Source organism: Pelophylax lessonae (assembly GCF_965119305.1).
Source record: "Pelophylax lessonae genome assembly, chromosome: 8".
Classification (NCBI taxonomy): Eukaryota; Metazoa; Chordata; class Amphibia; order Anura; family Ranidae; genus Pelophylax; species Pelophylax lessonae.
In genome coordinates, this window is record NC_138775.1 from 9523145 (window position 1) to 9545061 (window position 21917).

The window sequence follows — 21917 nt, forward strand, 5'->3', positions numbered from 1 at the left end:
ATCCATAGCTCACCTCTGCACCCTTCTTCCACTGATTATCTCTGCAGCCACCCCTTAGCCCTTCCCCCACAACAGCTAAACTCTCCATCTCTCCATGCAGCTGCATCAGCTCTGACCCCTCCTCCCCCACTGTCCTCACCTGTGTACATAAATCTGCTCACCTCCCGGTCTCAGCCCTCCACTCAGTCAATTGTTGGCTCTGCCTCTCCTCCACTGAACAGCAGCAAGAGCGGCAGTGAGATCGTCCAGCAGGGGGCGCCGGCATCCACCAGGCTGTTTCTCAGGCAGCATGGAATGCCCTGTCTACATTAATCCGGCCCTGAAACCAGAGACAAAACCGGGGACAGACTTGGTTCGGGGACAGTGTCCTCAGTCCGGGGATGTCTGGTCACCCTAATTCAATTCCCCCAATTATTGTATCTCTTTCGCACTCTTCCAATCGACATCCCTGTCTCCTATCTCTCCTCTCTACAAAGACACCTAAACTCTTATGTTTTGCAAAGACACCTAAACCCCTATGTTTGGCAAGGAAAAAAAAACCCGCAGCATGCATAGTAGACTCATAAAACACAGGTTGGTCGGTGGTTCTGGATTGGTGGACATCAGTGGCGGCTGGTCAATAGGGGGCGCATGGGCGCCGCCCCCCCCCCCAAGGCTAGTCACCGTAGCATCAGCATTAAAAAAAAAAAAAGTGTGCATTTAATGGCAGCGGGGCGCCGGACACACTGCTGCTATGGAGAGCGGTGGGGGTTTTGTCATCATGTGCCAGTTTCTTGGAAGCTGATTGGCAGCTCTTTAGAGAGTTATCGGGGCGCAGAGCGATGCACCCCGAATACTCCCACTCCTGATTGCTGTCCTGTAATTGGATTTGAGGATGTCCGATGTCAAAGGGGCGGTGCTTGGGCGTCACTGTCTGCTTCCCGTCTGAGCCTCACCCCAGACGTCTTTCAATTGTCTCTCATTCATGATCTCTGCTGCTACACAGGAGGATGCTGAGTGAGGACTCGTTGGACGGACCGATTCAGAGAAGAGAGGACTCAGGACAGGACAGCGCTACCAGGGCAGCCAGCCAGGAGGACAGGACAGCAAGAGAGCCCTCACCCCAGTCAATCCCAGGGCCCAGAGTTCTGCGAACACAAAAGGGGAGTGGAACTTGGAAGCAATGTGAACATGCTGGTAAATCTGACTGCTTCCCTCTGCACCTGTGTATGAGCCTTACTTGCCATTTTTCTCTTTCCATAACAAGTTTTTTCATTTACTTGAAATGTTTCTGCTTCCCTCTGCGCCCATACGCATATGCCCTAAAATGGTTGGTCTGGCGACAGGGTCTCTTTAACCACTTAAGCCCCGGAGGATTTGGCTGCTCAAAGACCAGGGCCTATTTTGCGATGCCGCACTGCGTGACTTTAACAGACAATTGCGCGGTCGTGCGACGCTGTACCTAAACGAAATTGACGTCCTTTTTTTCCCACAAACAGAGCTTTCTTTTGGCGGTACTTGATCACCTGTGCGATTTTTATTTTTTGCGCTATAAACAAAAAAAAAGAGCGACAATTTTGAAAAAATAATATTTTTCACATTTTTTTATATAAAATTCCCCCCCCCCCCAAAAAATGTAAAAATCTAAATTTTTTTTTTTTTTCAAATTATATCTTTATTTCTTTAAGTTCAGTTACATATACAGTATATACATTACATTTTAGCTTTCAAGGTTATAATTACAAACCATTTATTCCCTTTAAGGAACCTTAGCCTTTCTTTGGCAATCTATTACCGAACCCAAAAACTCCCATTTCGTTCCTTTTCCTTCTTTCCCCTTTTCCCCCCTGTCCCCCAAAAAAAAAAAAAAAAAAAAACAAGGGAAAAGAATGGTGCACAGGTCTCTACACTCCTATATCATTATATATCTATCTTCTCCGCGCAGGTTCTTGTCCTGTACTTGGAAATTACCTTTCTTCTGAATTAACATAATCTTTCCACTGTTTCCATTTCTTCTCATATTTATCAGTTTGTTGATGAGCAGATAGGACCAATTTTTCTAGGTTATGTATTTCCTCAACTTTCCTTAACCACATGTTTATGTTAGGTGGTTCAGTCTCTTTCCATTTAAGAGGGATACATATCCTGGCAGCGTTCACCAGATGTGGTATAATGGATTTTTTGTAATTTTGTATCGGTATGCTGGGGGTATGGAGCAGAAAGAGGGCAGGTTCTTTGGGAATATGACATTTCATAATTTCCTGTATTGACCTCCGAATCTGCTCCCAAAACTCTTCTAGTTTAGGACATTCCCAGAATATATGGAGCATTGTCCCTCTCTCTGTCCCACATCTCCAGCACAAATCTGTATTTAATGTAGAAATTTTATTCATCCTAACCGGGGTGTAATACCATCTGGAAAAAATTTTGTAATTCAGTTCTTGAATTCTAACGCAAATTGAAGTTGAGAATACTGACTTAATTATTTGATTTTCCCGTTCTAGTGAGAAGACAATGCCCATTTCCCTCTCCCATTCCTTCAAAAAAGGAGGTTTACGCCGTTCTACTGATGTCATTAGCAGGGAGTAAATTTTAGATATAGCATGTTCCATAATTCCATTTTGAGTGCATAATTTTTCATAAGGTGTTACCTCTTTATCATCCTGGGAGGGGACTTGCAATGTTCCCAAAAAATGGCGTAGTTGGAAGGCACGCCATAGATCTAGGCCGAAATGGCCTGAGACGTCTGTTAATTCCTCCATCGTTACCCAGGCTGTTTCTGTTAGGAAGTCAGATATTTGTGTAATTCCTCTATCTGCTAAGGTCTTAAATTTCCTGTCTTGATATCCTGTCTCAAAGTGGGGGTTTCCTAGTATTGGATACAGTACGGAGTTCTCCCGTATTAATTTATCCTGTTTAAATATTTTTGCACAAGTTTTGATCGTGTTTCCTATAATAGGATGTTTCTTTATTGATACTGGTAGGATCTTATAACACCATGGGGCTCTTTTCAACGAGATCTCACATTGTGCCTGCTCTAAGTTTGGCCAGAGCTTATATTCTCTGTGTCGACACCAGTCAATCACTCTTCCCAGTTGAATGGCTTGGTAGTATTTCTTTATGTTCGGGACTGCCAGCCCCCCATCTGTTTTCGCTTTAAATAGATATTTTTTCCCTACTCTCGGACGTTTTGAATTCCAGATGAAATTCATTATCATAGTTTCAATCTGCATCAAGTATCGAGGTGGGATGTGTATGGGAAGTGCCTGAAAAATGTACAGGAATTTTGGTATAACACTCATTTTGATTATATTGCACCTTCCCATCCATGAATGCATTCCTCCTCTCCACCTTAGCAGTAGTAGTTTTATAGATTTTAGTAAGGGAATAAAGTTCAGATTAAACAATTGCGATATATTTGGTGTGATCGATGTCCCCAAGTATTTAAGGGCTGTCTTAGTCCAGTTCAATTTAAAATTTGCCCTTAACTGTTGTTGGAGTGTCCCTGGAAGTTCTATTCCCATTGTTTCGGATTTAATGAAATTTATCTTCATATTAGATTGAGTTCCGTATCTCTCCAGCTCGTATAACAAGTTGGGGAGTGATATAATTGGTTTCGTGATCGAGAATAGGACGTCGTCGGCATACGCTGATATTTTATACTGATCCTTTCCCACGCTGATGCCCGAAATATCCGAGTTAATTCGGATTCTGCACAGGAAGGGTTCCAGTGATACTACAAACAGGAGCGGGGACAGGGGGCACCCCTGTCTCGTTCCGTTTGTAATTAAAAACTCTGTAGATAAAATTCCGTTTACCCTCACTTTTGCAGAAGGGACTGAATAGCTCTGTGTTATCCATTTTAACATTTTCTCCCCTATCCCTATATAGCGAAGGACCGTGAACATATACTCCCACCTGACCCTATCGAACGCTTTCTCTGCGTCAGTATTAAGCAGGACTGTTGGTATTTTATTTTGGTGTGTTATATGTAGTAAGCTCAATAGCTTGGTCGTGTTGTCCCTTGCCTCTCGGGTTGGGACAAATCCGACCTGGTCCAAATGGATCAACTTTGTCAGGTATTTCTGTAGTCTGACTGCCAAAATCTTTGTGAAAATTTTAAAGTCAGTGTTCAACAGGGAAATTGGTCTGTAACTTTTGCACGAGGTAGGGTCTTTCCCTTCCTTAGGGATTACCGATATATGTGCATGTATGGTTTCTTTAGGGATTCTATTCTCTGCCCCCCAGGCGTTGAACATATCCCTCATAAATTCCTTCAGGTGTGGCATTAACTTCTTGTAGTAATGAATAGTAAACCCGTCAGGTCCAGGTGCCTTCCCTACTCTAATATTTTTTATAGTTTCCATTATCTCCGCAGATGTTATAGGGGACTCGAGTATTTTACTCTCCTCTTCTGACAACTGAGGCATTTGTGAGGTATATACATATTCCTCCATCTGCGTTTGTGAGGCTGTTTGGGTTTTTAAGTTATATAATGTTTCATAATATTTTTTAAATTCTTGAGTTATCTGTTTGGGGTATACAAGTTTCTGTCCTGCGTCTGTTACTATATGTGGAACATATGTTGTCAGATTTTGATCTTTGAGTGATTTTGCTAATAGCTTCCCACATTTATCCCCTGCTTCATAGAAAATCCTTTTAGTTTTCTGGATTGCTGCTTTAGCTCTAAAGGATAAGAGTTCATTAATGTCTCTCCTTATTTTCAAGAGCTCATCCTTTCCCTCCGCTGATGGTGCATGTTTATGTTTTGCTTCTGTTTTATAAAGAGCTTGAAATAGATGATCTAATTGTTTAGTTCGCTGTTTTTTGATCCTGGCCCCATGTTTTATAAGAATTCCTCGTATAACTGCTTTGTGTGTTTCCCATATTATCCCTGGATCTGAGTCTGCAGTGGTGTTAGTTAAAAAAAAAAAGACTATCTCTGACTCGACCTCTGCCATAGTCTCCTTATCTTGTAAAAGACTTTCATTCAGTCTCCAGGTTGTTTCTCTCCTTTCTCTTTTGTTTGGTAACTCATAAACTAATGTAATTGGGGCATGGTCTGACCAAGTCACTGAGCCTATCGTTATGTCTTTTATAGCGTGTAATTGACTGTGTGGGATTAAGAAATAATCTATGCGGGAGTATTGTTGATGCAAAGAGGAATAGAATGAGTAGTCTCTTTCTCTGGGGTGCATCAGGCGCCATGCATCTATTAATTGTCCTTCCTGTAATATTTTAGCAAAGTGTTTCCGCACCATAGGCGGGATTGAGGATTGGCCCCGGGATGTATCTTCTGAAGGGATCAGGGGAATGTTCATATCTCCTCCTATTATTAAATGTCCCCCCCTAAACTCATTGAGCATGTCCATGCCCCTCCTCAAGAAACCATCCTGCTTTATGTTTGGAACATACATATTAGCTAGTGTGACTTCTGTCTCTCGTATCGTCCCTTTTACAAATAAATATCGGCCATTTGGGTCGCTCAAAACTTGTGTACCTTTCCAGGGTAAGTTCCTTGATAGGAGGATGGATACGCCCTTCGACTTAGCCTCCCAATTAGTCGAATGATATACTATAGGAAAAAGATTATTGTTTAACTTAGGGCATTTATCCTCTCTAAAATGTGTCTCCTGTACCATCGCAATATCTATCCTTGATCTTTTCAGATCATCTAACAAAATCCTCCTTTTCTCTGGAGTGTTGAGACCTTTTGCATTAATGGATAAAATCCGTATATTCTCCATTATAAAAAAAAAAAAAAAAAAAAAAAAAAAAAGGGGGGAGGGGAAAAACTTAGGGGGGGAAGGGGGGGAGGAAGGAAAGTACCTTCTTGACCTCTCTACTATAGAGGGGTCACTATATAGCTTCACGCTGGGTTGCTCATCCAATCTATATTGGTTCTTTGAGCAATTTCCTAAATGGGGTTATGTTTGGGTTAGGTTAGAGAATAAAACTCTCCCCTCCCTCTCCCAACCCCCAACACTGATCATTCACAGGGTATTCCGGCATATATATATAAATAAGATTCATTATTTTTGTATATCTACTTCTCCCGGCCTCATTTTCTCACATTCCTTGTATCTCATTTAGAGGCAAAGGAGAAAAAGAAAAAAAAAAAAAAAAAAAAAAAATTCCCCACCCCTAGATCTCATAATGTATTTGCCATCTACCATCTGCCCCCCCTCTTCTCCTAGTTCCTCGGTAGATCAGGTATTACCCGATGCTTCCTCCGCCCCTCCCCCCCGCCCCTAGGGCACCCTGTGCTCTGTCACCTTCTTAGAGACCACTGAAATTGGTCGTATTGTGGAATGTATTTATATTCAAAAATAGAAGTTAAACAAAAACTGTGCTATTTAATAAATCAGATTATTACCATTATTACCATTATTACCCTTATTAGTGTTTTATAGGTTACAAAGTGTATATTATACCCAAAAAAAAAAAAAAAAAGAATTTTTCTAATGTTGTGTGCCCAAAACAGAAAAAGAAAAAAAAAAACATACTTTCCCATACTCATAAAAAAAAAAGAGAGGGAAAACACCTTCACTACCACTCTACACTCGTGTCTCATGTGTTTTAAAATTGTGCAAAAAAAAAAAAAAAAAAAAAGTTCAAATCAATAGTGATTTTGTGCAAGAAAAAAAAAAAAAAAAAAAAAATTGTGACCTTATCTCTTATCCTCCTCCCAGGGGGGGGGGGGGGGGGGGGGGGGCGGGGTATATCCATGTATCCATATACCCTCAAAAAAAGAAAAAAACATGTTGGAGCTGATTGCTTCAGAAAGAAAAGGGGGAACAGCCGACAAAGGGGTGGGGGGAAAAAAAAAAAAAAAAAAAAGTTATTGAAGAGAGAATTTTATAATAGCAGTATTTCTTCCTGTCATTTCTTCATTCTCTCATTCCAATTGGATCCTCAATTTCACTTAGTTCTCTCAGACCTGTCCTTTCTTATTACCATGTCCATTCAACCTCCGTTCACGGGGTCCCCAGTTTGGGTACCCCATTGTTCTGGGGGAAATTGTAAGCCAGTCCTCCACCTAAACAGGTTCTGTGCCCAAGAACTCAAATAAGTTGGGTAAATCCGCTGGGGTACGAAGAACAAACATGTCTCGTTCTTTAAAAAAAGTCACTGCCAGCGGGTATCCCCATCTGTACCTAAAACCTTGTTGCTTTGCTCTCTCCAGCACTGGCCGTAGTAATGATCTGCGGAAAAGCGTGGTTTTAGACAGATCCGGGAGTATTTTTATTTTAGCCCCTGCGACTTCCACTGTGCCTATGTCCCAGGCTTTCCGGAGGATCTCCTCTTTCTGTGTGTAGTAATGCATTTTACATACTATATCACGGGGTCTGTTGGAGTCTGTATATCTGAACCCTGTCAGTCTGTGGACCCTATCAATTTCCATAGGGGCCGCAGGATGTGAGGTGGGGGCTAGCACTTTTAGAAAAATGTCTCTCACCTTTTCTTGTAAATTTTCCCCTTCCACCTCTGGTACTCCTCTCAGTTTTAAGTTCCCCCTGCGGCTCCTATCTTCTAAGTCTTCCATATGAAGTTGCATATTAATGGTGGCCTCTGATAGTGTCTCTGTGGTCTTCTTTATATCCGCTACTTGGTCCTTTACTTGTGTGACCTCGGTATCTTTTAAAGTAACTCTATCTGATAATTGGACCATATCTTTGCGGAGTTCCTGGATATCACGTTGGTGTGTTTCCTCAATCCGCATTATTAATGCCTCTATCTCTGCTTTAGTGGGCAGTGCTTTCAATAAGTCTTTGATATCTAGATTTACCTTTTCCTGCTGAATCCCGGGGTCGGCTTCGGGTTCTCTCGCTGCTGTCCAACCTGGGTTTGTCATGTTCCCCTCTGGCGGCTTCTCTCCTTTCTCCGCATGCTGTGTGCACTGCACTCCCTGCGCATTCTGTTTGGGCTGTGTCCCCACACGTGCCGCCGCCATCTTGGTTTCCGGCACTCCGCTCCATATTTTTGGTACAAAAAAATTGCAATAAGTGTATTTTGATTGGTTTGCGCAAAAGTTATTGCGTTTACTAATTACGGGAATGATTTATGTAATTTTTATTGTTTTTTTTTTTTTTGCTAGTAATGGCGGCGATCTGCGATTTTTTTTGCGGGACTGCGACATTGCGACAGAAAGATCGGACCCCTGACTGACATTTTTGGGAGTACCAGTGACATTACTACAGTAATCAGTGCTAAAAATATGCACTGTTACTGTAAAAATGACAAGGGCAGGGAAGGGGTTAAATGTATCCCTAGGGGTGTGTTTCTAACTGTGGGGGGGGCGTGGCTAGTGATGTAACCACAGAGACATACGATCTTACATAGCAGGATCGTATAGTCTCTGCCTTTACATCAGGGAGAATGACAGACGGCTGTGTTTAAATCAGCCGCTTGCCTTTCTCCCTCTCCTGAGCGGGATCGCAAGTGGCCGGCGGACATCAGAGCCGCCGATCACTCGCACAGGGATGCCCGTGAACGAGCGGGGGCTGGAGCGCGCCTAGCGGCGCGCGCTCTCCCCCTACAGGCTCCTGGGCGATCAATGTAGTACTACGTCGGTTTGCCCAGGAGCGGCTGACTGCCGCAGTAAATGTACTGACGGCAGTCGGCAAGTGGTTAAAGAAGGCCTTAATGATCAACCCCCCCCCCCCCCGTACCACCACCATCTCAAAACCAATCTAACTTTTCAGGTGGCTTGTTTAAGTAGATGCATAAAATCAAAATTTACAAACACTGGATGCAATGTAATACCATAAAAGAGGTCTAGTAAGGTGGTGGAATTTTTGGCCTTGTTCACACATGGTTGAGCGACAGTTTGATGTTCAGGAGACAATACAGCGAACTCCTAAATGTTTTTTTCGGATTCCAAAAGGGATTTTGCATTGCACATTCAGTGGGTGCAGACAGGGTTGTTTGACTCGGATTCCTTCCCGTAAGCTACTGTTGAACTGAGCCTGTGCTGTGCACCAAAGGAAAGGAGCTTTTCCTTTGCAGTCAGAGAAAAGTTTGTTCAGCAGGTTTATCAAAACTGAAAATTGAATGTAGCCCTGCTCCCAGGGGTGTGGCTTAATGCAGGTATATCCTCTTCACTTTGGTTGCCCTGAACCTGCTCCATCCCAACTGACACTATTATAGTAGTATATAGTTCGGTCATGTTAAATGATCAAGACCACAAGGATTGCAACAAAAGATCAAGTTTACTGCTCTTTGATTTGAAGTTAGAGAATGTACAAACAGAATCAATAGTAATGTAGATCCTGAATCCCCAACCAATAACTTGAGCAGAGATGTATAATAACTAAGTAGAACTACTTCACTACTGTACTTAAGTACAAAAAGGCGGTATCTGTACTTTCCTGGAGTAGAATTTTTTTTCTCCTACTTCCACTTTTACTTCACTACATTTTTTCTATGATTTCAATACTTCTACTCCGATATTTTTTTTTTTTGTGCTGCATAGTTACTCGTTACAATTATAAAAATTACCACTGCCAGAACAGTAGATGGCAGGTTTCATGAAGCTCAAAACATGTGTATTATCAGCGCATACGAAAATAAATGCTACTGTATGTATAAATAAAAGCTGCATTTGAAATAATAAAAAACAATATGATGTTCAAACTTTTGACTTCTTTCTTTAATAACTACATAACACAGTACTTGTACTTTTACTTTCAGTACTTGAGTAGCAATTTTTTTTCAAAACTACTGGTACTTTTACTTTCAGTACTTGAGTAGCAATTTTTTTTTCAAAACTACTGGTACTTTTACTTTCAGTACTTGAGTAGCAACATTTTTAAAAGAACTACTTGCAATACTTAAGTACAAAAAATGTTGAATACTTTAGTACTTCTACTCAAGTCACTTTTTGATCGAGCACTTGTACTTTTACTCAAGTATGGGTTTCGAGTACTTTATACAACTCTGAACTTGACAAAGAAAAAACAGGGGAAATGGGTGAAAGGAGGTGAGCCCTTCAGCCCACGTCCACCTAAAGGGCGATCAATTGACGGTACCAATGAGACAGGGTAGTAGTTGTGGTGCTAAAAATTGTATATTTTTTTGGGCACTTGTGCCTGGTGAGAAAACTATGCACATAGAAGGACACAACACAAAATGATAAAACCAATTAAAACCAACAAAAAGAACATGCACATTACTGGAACTGATAATGCAATAAATCAGGCTGAAATACTTCGTTATACTACCATGTGCAGCCTGAATGTGATCATCAGGGAAACATCCGTGGTGGATCGAATATATATGACCACACTATTGAAAACCAATACTTCAAATGGTGTTGAGCAAACAATCTGAAATCGTAATGGTTAATGAAATAAGGTGGTTTGCTCAATCATATGGATATGCTGATGATCCACAAAGAAAGTTCACTCAGGCCGTTCCTCCAAAAGTAAATTGAAAATGCAATATAAAGATGATTCCGCATACAGGGGGGAATACCAAGAATGATGTATACACCTCCAATGGAAACATTCAGCATTGGTAGGAGAGTATGGATTCCAATCCTGAAAGCCCAATACTGGTTATCTGAAGTGATCCGGTTAGCTGACCGGAGTGTGCAATTGTCAATGGCAATGCTGATTGAGAAAGTCCTCCGTGGTTTTTTGCTGAAAGGTAGCGATAAACATAAGAGTATAGCCAAATAATGATAAGTTCATACCTCTGTGTATTACATCCTGACTCAGCCGGCACTTAGAGTCCTCTGTATCGGCGTTCCATCACCATGCTTGCTCGAGCCTCGTTCCGAGTTGGCGTGTGGGTCCGTCAGTGGCGGCCTGACGTCATGTCTGGTATGGCGAGCTTGGAGCAGGGGGAGCCGCGGGAAAGCCGGCCGTGCTTGAGTCAGATGTACACAGGGAAGGCTAATCCAGAAAGTGCAGTTCAGTTGACGCTGCCGCTGATGCGTTTCACCGACTTTGCGTCAGTTTCTTCAGAGATGTTCAAACTTTTGACTTCTTTTTTTAATAACTACATAGCACAGTACTTGTACTTTTACTTTCAGTACTCGAGTAGCAAAATTTTTAAAAGAACTACTTGCAATACTTAAGTACAAAAAATGCTGAATACTTTGGTACTTCTACTCAAGTCACTTTTTGATCGAGCACTTGTACTTCTACACAAGTCACTTTTTGATCGAGCACTTGTACTTTTACTCAAGTATGGGTTTCGAGTACTTTATACAACTCTGAACTTGAGTAGGGTTCAGCACTCAGGATCTGGAATACAAACCACACATATATGATGTATATACATACATATATATGCTAGAGGATTGTATTCTGAAACAATATAATCACACTGAATTTTTAAGTAGATGGAACAGGGACCACAAATTAGGGTTAATTGTACTTAGAGAATATCTGTACAATAAACAGTATAACAATAATAACTAAATATTAGAGTGCACTCTGTGTACTAATGGGGGCCCCCTTTACACTAGATTGCAAGAGTCTCCTGGAGAGTGAGGCCTCACTAGTCTTCACCGGCAAGAAATCCTCAGGCAATCCAAGGAAAGTAATTGTAATCCAAGTAAAGGTGATCAATACTGTAATCCCCAAGGTAGTTAGTAACTGTAATCCACAAGGATGAACGAGAAACAGATCTTGACGCTTTCCAATAGGCAAAGAACCTGGTACTGTAAAAGGGCTTAAGGCCTTGTTCACTCACCACGCACTATGTATAACTGCATTGTCCAGTGGAGATTTTAGAACTCAATATGGCCTGCTACTCAAATAGTTCGACAGTTCTGCCCTGATTCAGTCTAGAGATTTGATAAATGCAGATGTAGATGATGGATGTCTCTCAGCCAATACCGGGAGCTCCGCCCCGCTCTGCCCCACTCCGCGCTGCAACCAGACCCCCGCTCTGCTCAGTGACTCCCCCTGGGCCTTTCAGGCGTCCTAAGCTAAGGTGCTCCTCAAGATATTACATTTTTCATTTTTAGACCTAGTTTACATTTGCATTGTCCACTAAAGAGTCATCTGCATTAGATTGCTCTTCTGAGGGCATTTGACAGGAGGTGAGGATGCATTAAATTACCTCCTCACCGCCTGTCTTAACCCCTTAAAACCCAAACCAGCATGTAGTAACTGTGTGCAATGTGGGCAATTTAGGGGCACCCCCCTTCAGCTGAATGGGTTGCATTTGGCGAGCAGTACTGCCCACTGTATGTGACAGCGAAGATCAGTTTTGCCCCATCATGATACAAGGCATCTTGGACATGCCGTATATACACCCCCATTTACTGCATTAGAAGCTTAGGGGGGAGTGGTTAGGGGGAGCCATAAAAATGATTCACACAGGCATACTTATCTGTACACCTGTCCGAAGAGCAGTCGTTACCTGCGCAGGTATTCCATGTAGACAGCCTTTTCAGATCAATAACAGACTGCCAGCTACACTAATCGCGTTCCAGAGTGCACACCTGTGCAGGTCCAATGCATCGACTGGAATGTGGTCTGTCTGCGTTCTCATCCATGCATCAAACCTGCACAGATGTGCACTCCAGGATGCTCTTGGAGATCCATGGAGGTCCATGCAGCTGGCCGCCTATCATTGATTTGAACAGGCTGCCAGCACATGGCCCTTCACACTTGTCTACAGATAGGTACACCCATGTCAGTGACCCCTAAATGTGTTAACTAATATATGTTAGAAACAGATTATTATAAATAAAGCATTATTAAAAGCCATGTGGAAAAAGGTATGGTGCGCTCAACACAATCATAAATATTAAACATATGACATGTGAGTGACACAAATATTATGGTGATCTTCACACAGTGTGAAAAACCATATGTGAAAATTCTTTATGCAAAAACATATAATTTATAACAATCGTGAAAAAAAATATATATAAAGTCCTCCAATTGATCCAGATAATCTCAAATAGCCAAAGATCAAGCTTCCATCAATAGTGGATCTACAATCTTGCTAATCTTAGACCGATATGTGAAGGTGAAATAGAAGAAATAGCCTCTTACCAGATAACACTAAACAGTGAGCTCTATTGGTGAATAGGCACTTTCCACACGTGAACAAATGAAATCAAGTGAGGTGACACCTCGGTGGTGGTGCAAACTTCTTACCAGAAGTATATAGAGGGTAGGCATAAACCACTGTTGTTTATACGGATGCACCAGATAGAAGGTATCTAATGGCGGCTTCAATGCGTGGGCTGAATGTTTCTCCACTTATCCAACTCACCGATGTGGCTGGAGATACTGTACTCTAATTTATAAATGTAGAGAGGAGGAGGGGGGGGGGGGGGACATGGTTAGTACCAGGTAAAAGGCAATCAGCATATTGGGTAAAAAAATAAAAAAAAAGTTAGTGGATAATGTATCATAGACATAGCATCCGTAAACTAAACTTTAGTATATAGCCGATTCGCCAATTGTTACTAACAAATAAAAATAGGAAGGGGGGGGGGGGAAACGAGACTTTATATGAGGTGTGTGAGGACGGTTGGCAGATAGACAGTACAATCACAGGTACAAAAGGAACAATTTAATAAAAAGTCTTATCATGATACATAGCATAACAATAAATGCATGATACAGACATGTGACAATTTATATTATAGGAAAAGACATGGTATTGGACACTTCACGCAAAGCTTGTAGGATGCACATTGGAAAGGAGTGGTAGTAATTGCCGTGTATGGAATCCAAATATTGGAAGATATGAAGGATGCACATTTAATAAGCTTGACGCGTTTCGTGGATATATTCCAACTCATCAGGAGCAGGTGCATCCCAAACCCACTTAACAGTGGAGCCATGTAGATAAGGTAAAAGTATTTGGTAAAAATATTTGGTAGAAATATTGTGGACAGTTGTCCAGATGGGCAAGGAGTCTTTTTCGGAAGCTGTGGTGGCCTCATCTGCAGCCAGAGGGCACTCCACGTGGACATCCATAAAAGAGGGAAGCAATAATAGCCAAGATTGATGCGTGGTGAAGATGTCACATAAAATAATCCCCATGAATTACTGTGTAAATAAAGTAAGGGGTAAATGGTTACTAAAAAATATTGGGATATTAGGGTGACATGTAGGATGGGGATAGCACCCAAAATCAAAAAAATGTTAAACCAGTGATCACATGGGAGAAGAGATACCAGGAATAAGTGGTGCTAATCCATAATGTAACTCCCCCATAACAAAAGATATAAAGTGCCAATAGTGCATTATCGTTTTAAAAAAACTTTATTAAAAAAGAAACACACTTACATGGCAAATGGAAGGAACTGGGCATAAACAATGGTTCCAAGTGTACCGAACGTGACCGTCTGCAGTGCAGAACAAGTGGTGTGGCGTGACAGCGTGGCTACTCCCTCCCTATTAAAGCCAAACTGTACATAAGTACATTTAGTTTAAACCAGTCTAAATAGTCAAAACATGTGGTAGAATTCCACAAGCATTGCTCATATTTTATAACACAGTTATTGGCGTATATATATATATATATATTTATATATATATGTTTTTGCACATAGCACTTTGTTTGCCAAGTTGTCTGCATTTTTGTACTATATCTGTGCGTATATTACCGTTTACATTTCCACTGCATCAATTATTATGTGCACCTAGACAAATTACGGTCAATTTTCCACAAAACATTGCATTGTTCATATATATATATATTATTACTTATATTATATCGTTAATTCGTTATTACTAAATGTAACCAGAAATTGTGATACTGTGTGATAGCACCAGCTCTATGTTGGTCTTATCAAACTACAGATTTCTCAACAGAAAATATTTCTGAACAGCTTCATAAAACCGAATTTGATCTGTCACTGATAATAAGAATAGGTGCTGGGCTTAAAGCGGTTGTAAACCACAGAGTTTAAAAAAACAAATGTAGCAAGGTTTCCAGGCCTGTGGCCTGATGTGGGTCTGCCATTAGTACCGGAATCCTCTCCAGCCCATGTGAGCTGAGTCCCCAGGTGTGACAATTGAAACAGTGACAACTCCGGCATCTTTGTTTGTGGTTTTTATTATGAATTAAGGGGATGGGAGAAGGGAATGAGTGGGATACTCCTCTTGGCTTCAACTAAATTACAATTGGGACTTTGGTCCTGGAAAAATGCCCGTTGGCGCTTCCTTGACGCTAGCCAGCGCCAGCCAACACTCACTGACTCTGAGAACACTCTGTACAACAGTGGAAGTGTTGAATCCCCAACCTATAGTCCAGTAGATCCAAGACTGAGAACTGTAGAACTCCTGACACTGCGTCACTGTGTAAGTCTTTGAATACTTTCCCCCGCCTGGCACAACTTGAGGTAGTATTGTGTAGAACTCCTAATAACTAGCACTGTACCTGACACACGCAATACAATTCAGGGCCCAGACTGCTGGCGTTCCCTTTATGCTCCTAGAACTCTTCAGGGTCCACTGACTATGTACCCCCTTTACACTTCAGGGTCCTCAACCTAGGTACCCCCTTTACAGCTAGCTGACCTTGGATCCCCGAACCTCTTCCAGAGTGGTCCCCTCTGACATTAGGCAGACCCCCATGGGAAATCCCCAGTACTCATGACCTGTGTAGGCTTTCCTTGGACTGGACCCCTCTCTCTCCGCAGGCTCTCGGCACACCGGATCCCCTCCGCTCAACTTCAGCAGTCTCTGGACACCCAGGCGACACCCTGAGACATACACCTTCCTCAAACAGGAGGAGAGACAGCCGCACTCTCCTTCCTGGGACTCTGCTCCCGCCAAAGACACCATGCCACGCACTTCCCCCCAACCTATACCCACTCCCAGAATCCCTTGCAGCGTAATCTGCCTTCTGAGATAGTTACAAGCTGGGATGTGTCCCCTGATTGGGCTTCCCACACTGCCCTATGAGAAGCCTCTCACAGGAGCCAGTGGGGGTACTTCTCCCCTCAGCAGGCACATCTGGAAGCCCTGACATTCTGCCTAGATAAATCACAGCCCTGCTGTTAGGCAGACAAGCGCCACTATAGTTTTACCTAGCACCTATTTGTAGGGTGCTACACCCACTCCACACCAAAATGAGTCAGGTCCCTCTGACTCTGAGGCAGCCGCCTCCTATCAAAACTCTGCCAAAAAAAAAACAGGAGTATCCCACAAACCTGGAAATGGGGAAAAGGGAAAAACGAATTTATAGAATAAATTAGCGTGAAAAATTGTATCTTTACAATCTGCTGTACATGTATATACACACTTTAAGGTGCAGGAAAACTGATGCACCCCCCCACCAAATAAACTAATTTGGTGGGGAAAAATTAAGAAACAGGCACTATAACATCCTGACTGTCTAACTCTAAGATGGTCCCACCTATATAAAGAAAAGGAAGCAAAAGTTAGTCTCTCATCACATCACACATGGAAATCACATTTCTATATAACTGACAGTTGAATAGAAAGATCCTCCTTTAAACTTGCAAGGGCGACCTTTCCATTCCCTCCCTGACTGCCTCTGCCAGCCAGTGTCTTGACACGCTGGGGTCCTCTTTTAACTTGGAAGAGCTGATCCCCCCTCACACTAGCTGTCTAAACAGAGTCCTCTTTATTGAAGTGAAACACAGCGCCTCCTGCTGTCTCTTTGAGCACTTCAGTAAGGAAACAGGGCAGGCCACAGTCTCTCATGGCCCACAGTCCTGCTGAGTCAGGGAAACATCACAGGGGTGCAGCAGGGCACCCCACACCAAAGCTCTTTGCCCTCACGAACTTTGCAACAATTTCTTCTTCTGTGTAGACTGTGGGTGAAATCTCACACAGCCATTTGTAATCCACAACAGACCCCGACCCGATGGTCTAAGAAGGTCTAACAATGCAGCGCTTGACTTTCCCAAAGATCCTGGCCCGATGGCCCAAGGGGTCTATTTCACTTTAACAGATGCAACTTGAATTTAGCACTCTATTGTTGTATGAAAAAAAGATTTCATGTGCCAGTTTCTTGTAAGCTGATCGGCGGCCCTTTAGAGTGTCCTCGGGGCGCAGAGCGATGTGCCCCAAACACTCCCACTCCTGATTGCCATCCTGTGATTGGATTGCAAGACGTCCGATGTTATAGGGGCGGTGCTTGGGCATCACTGTCTGCTTCCTGCCTGAGCCTGACCCCAGACATCTTTTCATTGTCTCTCTCTCATGATCTCTGCTGCTACTGCTACACAGGAGGACGCTGAGTGAGGACTCGTCGGACGGATCGATTCAGAGGACAGAGGACTCAGGACAGGACAGCGCTACCAGGGCAGCCAGCCAGGAGGACAGGACAGCAAGAGAGCAGGAAGGAGCCCTCACCCCAGTCGTTCCCAGGGCCCAGAGTTCTGTGAACACAAAAGGTGAGTGGAACTTGGAAGCAATGTGAACATGCAGGTAAATCTGACTGCTTCCCTCTCTTTCCATAACACGTTTTTTTATTTACTTGAAATGTTTCTGCTTCCCTCTGCGCCCATATGCATATGCCCTAAAATGATTGGTCTGGCGACAGGGTCTCTTTAAAGAAGGCCTTAATGATCAACCCCCCCGTACCACCACCATCTCAAAACCAATCTAACTTTTCCAAAACAGAGATTTTATTATGAAAAAATAAACCAACATTTTACAAACAGTCGAGAAAAAAGAAAGAAGGAGAGCACATAACAATCGCAGAGGTAGAAAATAGTATGGGTGGTGCAGTACAACCAGGTATAAGGCACATATACAGTACTATGAGTGGTGGAGTCGGTAGGCACAAGTGGCTGAGCTCTGAAGCCATCTATCCCATATCTTATTGTATTTAGTGGGGTAGCCCCAGCTTTTGTACATAATTCTGTGATACATCAAAACAGTGTTCACTTCCTTCAGCCAATGTTGAAAGTATGGGGGGTTCTCCCTCATCCACTGCCTGGCTACTAACTTCCTGGCCACAAAAAGAGAGTGTTGTAGAAAGATTTTCATAAACTTATCCATGTCTTCCTCTGGGTCCTAAATGTTTTTTTTCTGATTCCAAATGGGATTTTGCATTGCACATTCAGTGGGTGCAGACAGGGTTGTTTGACTCGGATTCCTTCCCATAAGCTACTGTTGAACTGAGCCTGTGCTGTGCACCAAAGGAAAGGAGCTTTTCCTTTGCAGTCAGAGAAAAGTTGGTTCAGCAGGTGTATCAAAACTGAAAATTGAATGTAGCCCTGCTCCCAGGGGAGTGGCTTAATGCAGGTATATCCTCTTCACTTTGGTTGCCCTGAACCTGCTCCAACCCAACTGACACTATTATAGTAGTATATAGTTCGGTCATGTTAAATGATCAAGACCACAAGGATTGCAACAAAAGATCAAGTTTACTGCTCTTTGATTTGAAGTTAGAGAATGTACAAACATATTGGACTAGGTGGGACTTTAAGTGAAACCCAAGCTGGTGTTGCATTACACCTCCATCCCCTTGGTGGATGCAGTATAAAGATAGGAAGGGATTTTATGTATGGGGCATGGCCTGTAAAGGACAATGCCTTTGAAATTCCTAATTTTCTATTTGGGACTTTGTGTGAGACAAGCAGGTCAGGCTATTGGTCTCCATCCCTGTATACGGAAAACACTAAGGTCAAATCAAAACTGCATCCACCAAAAACGCACGAAAATCGCACGGTGGGACTTTATATGAGGCACCAAGCTGTAAGCAAGGCGTCTCCATCCCTGGTGTCTTAAACATATTGGACTAGGTGGGACTTTAAGGGAGACCCAAGCTGGTGTTGCCCGGCGTCTCCATCCCTATAACAAGAAAAAAAATGAGGTTGAAGGATTGTAAGAGGTGCATGAATGTCAGCCAGCCCCCAGTCTGATGTACTCACCCTCCAGTCTGTCACCAACCAAATAGACCTGTCTCTTGGTACAAAGAACAGGGGTTTAGTTGACAACCATTTGCAAATGCATGTGAAAGCTGCAGAGCCACTTCACGGCACCCTGTTAAATCTGCAGTCCTAACACTCCTAATTTAGCGTCCTCACACTGGAGGCACATGGCTGCTAATGGATGGATGGGGGAACAGGTGAGAGGGAGGCAGCCCAACCTCCCCCAACCCACCCTCATCCATGACTGGCTGTTGTCTCAAAGACTCAAATAATCCATTAGCAGCCATGTGCCTCCAGTGTGAGGACACTAAATTAGGAGTGTTAGGACTGCAGATTTAACAGGGTGCCGTGAAGTGGCTCTGCAGCTTTCACATGCATTTGCAAATGTGTGTCAACTAAACCCCTGTTCTTTGTACCAAGAGACAGGTCTATTTGGTTGGTGACAGACTGGAGGGTGAGTACATCAGACTGGGGGCTGGCTGACTTTCATGTACCTCTTACAATCCTTCAACCTCATTCCTTTTTTTTTCGAGAATGTACAAACAGAATCAATAATGCAAGAATGTCAATAGTAATGTAGATCCTGAATCCCCAACTAATAACGTGAGTAGGGTTCAGCACTCAGGATCTGGAATACAAACCACACATATATGATGTATATACATACATATATATGCTAGAGGATTGTATTCTATAACAATATAAACACACTGAATATTTAAGTAGATGGAGAGTGACCACAAATTAAGGTTAACTGTACTTAGAGAATATCTGTAAAATAAACAGTATAACAATACTAACTAAATATTAGAGTGCACTCTGTGTACTAATGGGGGCCCCCTTTACACTAGATTGCAAGAGTCTCCTGGAGAGTGAGGCCTCACTAGTCTTCACCGGCAAGAAATCCTCAGGCAATCCAAGGAAAGTAATTGTAATCCAAGTAAAGGTGATCAATACTGTAATCCCCAAGGTAGTTAGTAATTGTAATCCACAAGGATGAATGAGAAACAGATCTTGACGCTTTCCAATAGGCAAAGAACCTGGTACTGTAAAAGGGCTTAAGGCCTTGTTCACTCACCACGCACTATGTATAACTGCAGTGTCCAGTGGAGATTTTAGAACTCAATATGGCCTGCTACTCAAATAGTTCGACAGTTCTGCCCTGATTCAGTCTAGAGATGTGATAAATGCAGATGTAGATGATGGATGTCTCTCACCCAATACCGAGAGCTCCGCCCAGCTCCGCACTGCAACCAGGCCCCGCTCTGCTCAGCGACTCTCCCTCGGCCTGTCAGGCGTCCGTCCGCTCAGTCCCACTACCGAGCCTCTTCCACACACACCGCTCGTCTCAGCTCCGGTGTCCATTACTAGGTTTCCGGCCTACTCCTCTGCGATCAGCAGCAGCTCTTCCCCTTCTCCACAGCACGCTGTCCTCGAGGCAAGAGAGCGAAAGTTGATCCCGCCTCCCTTTATATAGACACTCCCAGCAGACTCTGCGAGTCACATCACTCCCTGGGAGAAGAGTCCTTTTGCATAGCAGTCTATGGTCCTGGCTCCTCCCAGAACTACATCTCCCATAATTCAAAGGTTACTGTCTTTGCAGAACTTTAACAATCAACAGTCTGAACAATACGAGCCGTGCGACCAGGCTACATGAATATCAAATAATTACCGCAATTTTCCTTTCTTGACATGCTCCATTTCAACCTACCACTGGGTATGTCCCAGTGATAGGCTGACATGGAGCTCATCAGGATATTACATTTTCCATTTTTAGACCTAAGGAGAAGCTCCTCGAGATATTCAATTTTTCATTTTTAGACCTAGTTTACATTTGCATTGTCCACTAAAGAGTCATCTGCATTAGATTGCTCTTCTGAGGGCATTTGACAGGAGGTGAGGATGCATTAAATTACCTCCTCACCGCCTGTCTTAACCCCTTAAAACCCACACCAGCATGTAGTAACTGTGTGCAATGTGGGCCATTTAGGGGCACCCCCCTTCAGCTGAATTGGTTGCATTTGGCGGGCAGTACTGCCCACTGTATGTGACAGCGAAGATCAGTTTTGCCCCATGATGATACAAGGCATCTTGGACATGGCGTATGTACACACCCATTTACTGCATTAGAAGCTTAGGGGGGAGTGGTTAGGGGGAGCGATAAAAACGATTCACACAGGCATACTTATCTGTACACCTGTCGGAAGAGCAGTCGTTACCTGCGCAGGTATTCCATGTTCTTGTATTTTTGTTACATGTTTGTTTGTCTTGTTTTCTGTTAATCGTTGAATCATTGTTACCTGTACTGCACAGTGTGCATCTCACACAATATTAATAAATATTGACCTATTATCATATCATATATGTGTCACCTTGTGTATTACCCACCCTCTATATAACCAACCTTTTTCTGCGATCTATGCAGAACACTTTTCCATGTATGCTATTTTGGTTCAGACAGTGAATACAAAACTTACCATATACATATAGATATATATATATATATAGACACAGGTATTCCAACATAGGTCTGCATTACCAACCCCGAAAAAACACATTTTTGACAACCATACTCTTTCGGATCCCTAGTGATCCTTTCCAGGGGCTACAGCATAAGAAGCAGATTTACTCACACCCATCAACGATTTACTTATAAAACACACACCCATTTCATTCTCTTGGGTAATGGCATTTTTCTTGGGGGATGAAATTGACCTGGAAATTAGGGAAGCCTTTAACAAAGACAGCACCATCTCATTAAGCAATCAAGAAGAGATCTTGAATCGCTTCAAAGAGCACAAAAAATTGATCACAAAGCATCTAAACAGGAAATGGGATATCTCATTCCTGGAGACATACATTAAAGACAAGATAATCCCAAGAGGCCTACGTGACAAAGTAGTCCCTGCTGAACATCTACAAAATGAAATGGCAAGACTTTTGCATAAACCATGGCATTGAAGTGATGTGACTTATTGTTGAGGAGGAAAGAATACAACTCGCGGAATTATCAGACAAAATTACTGAAAGCATAAAAGGACTAGAACCTTTTAAACATATAGAAGAATTTAACACACAAAATGAAAATCTGAAGAAAGAAATT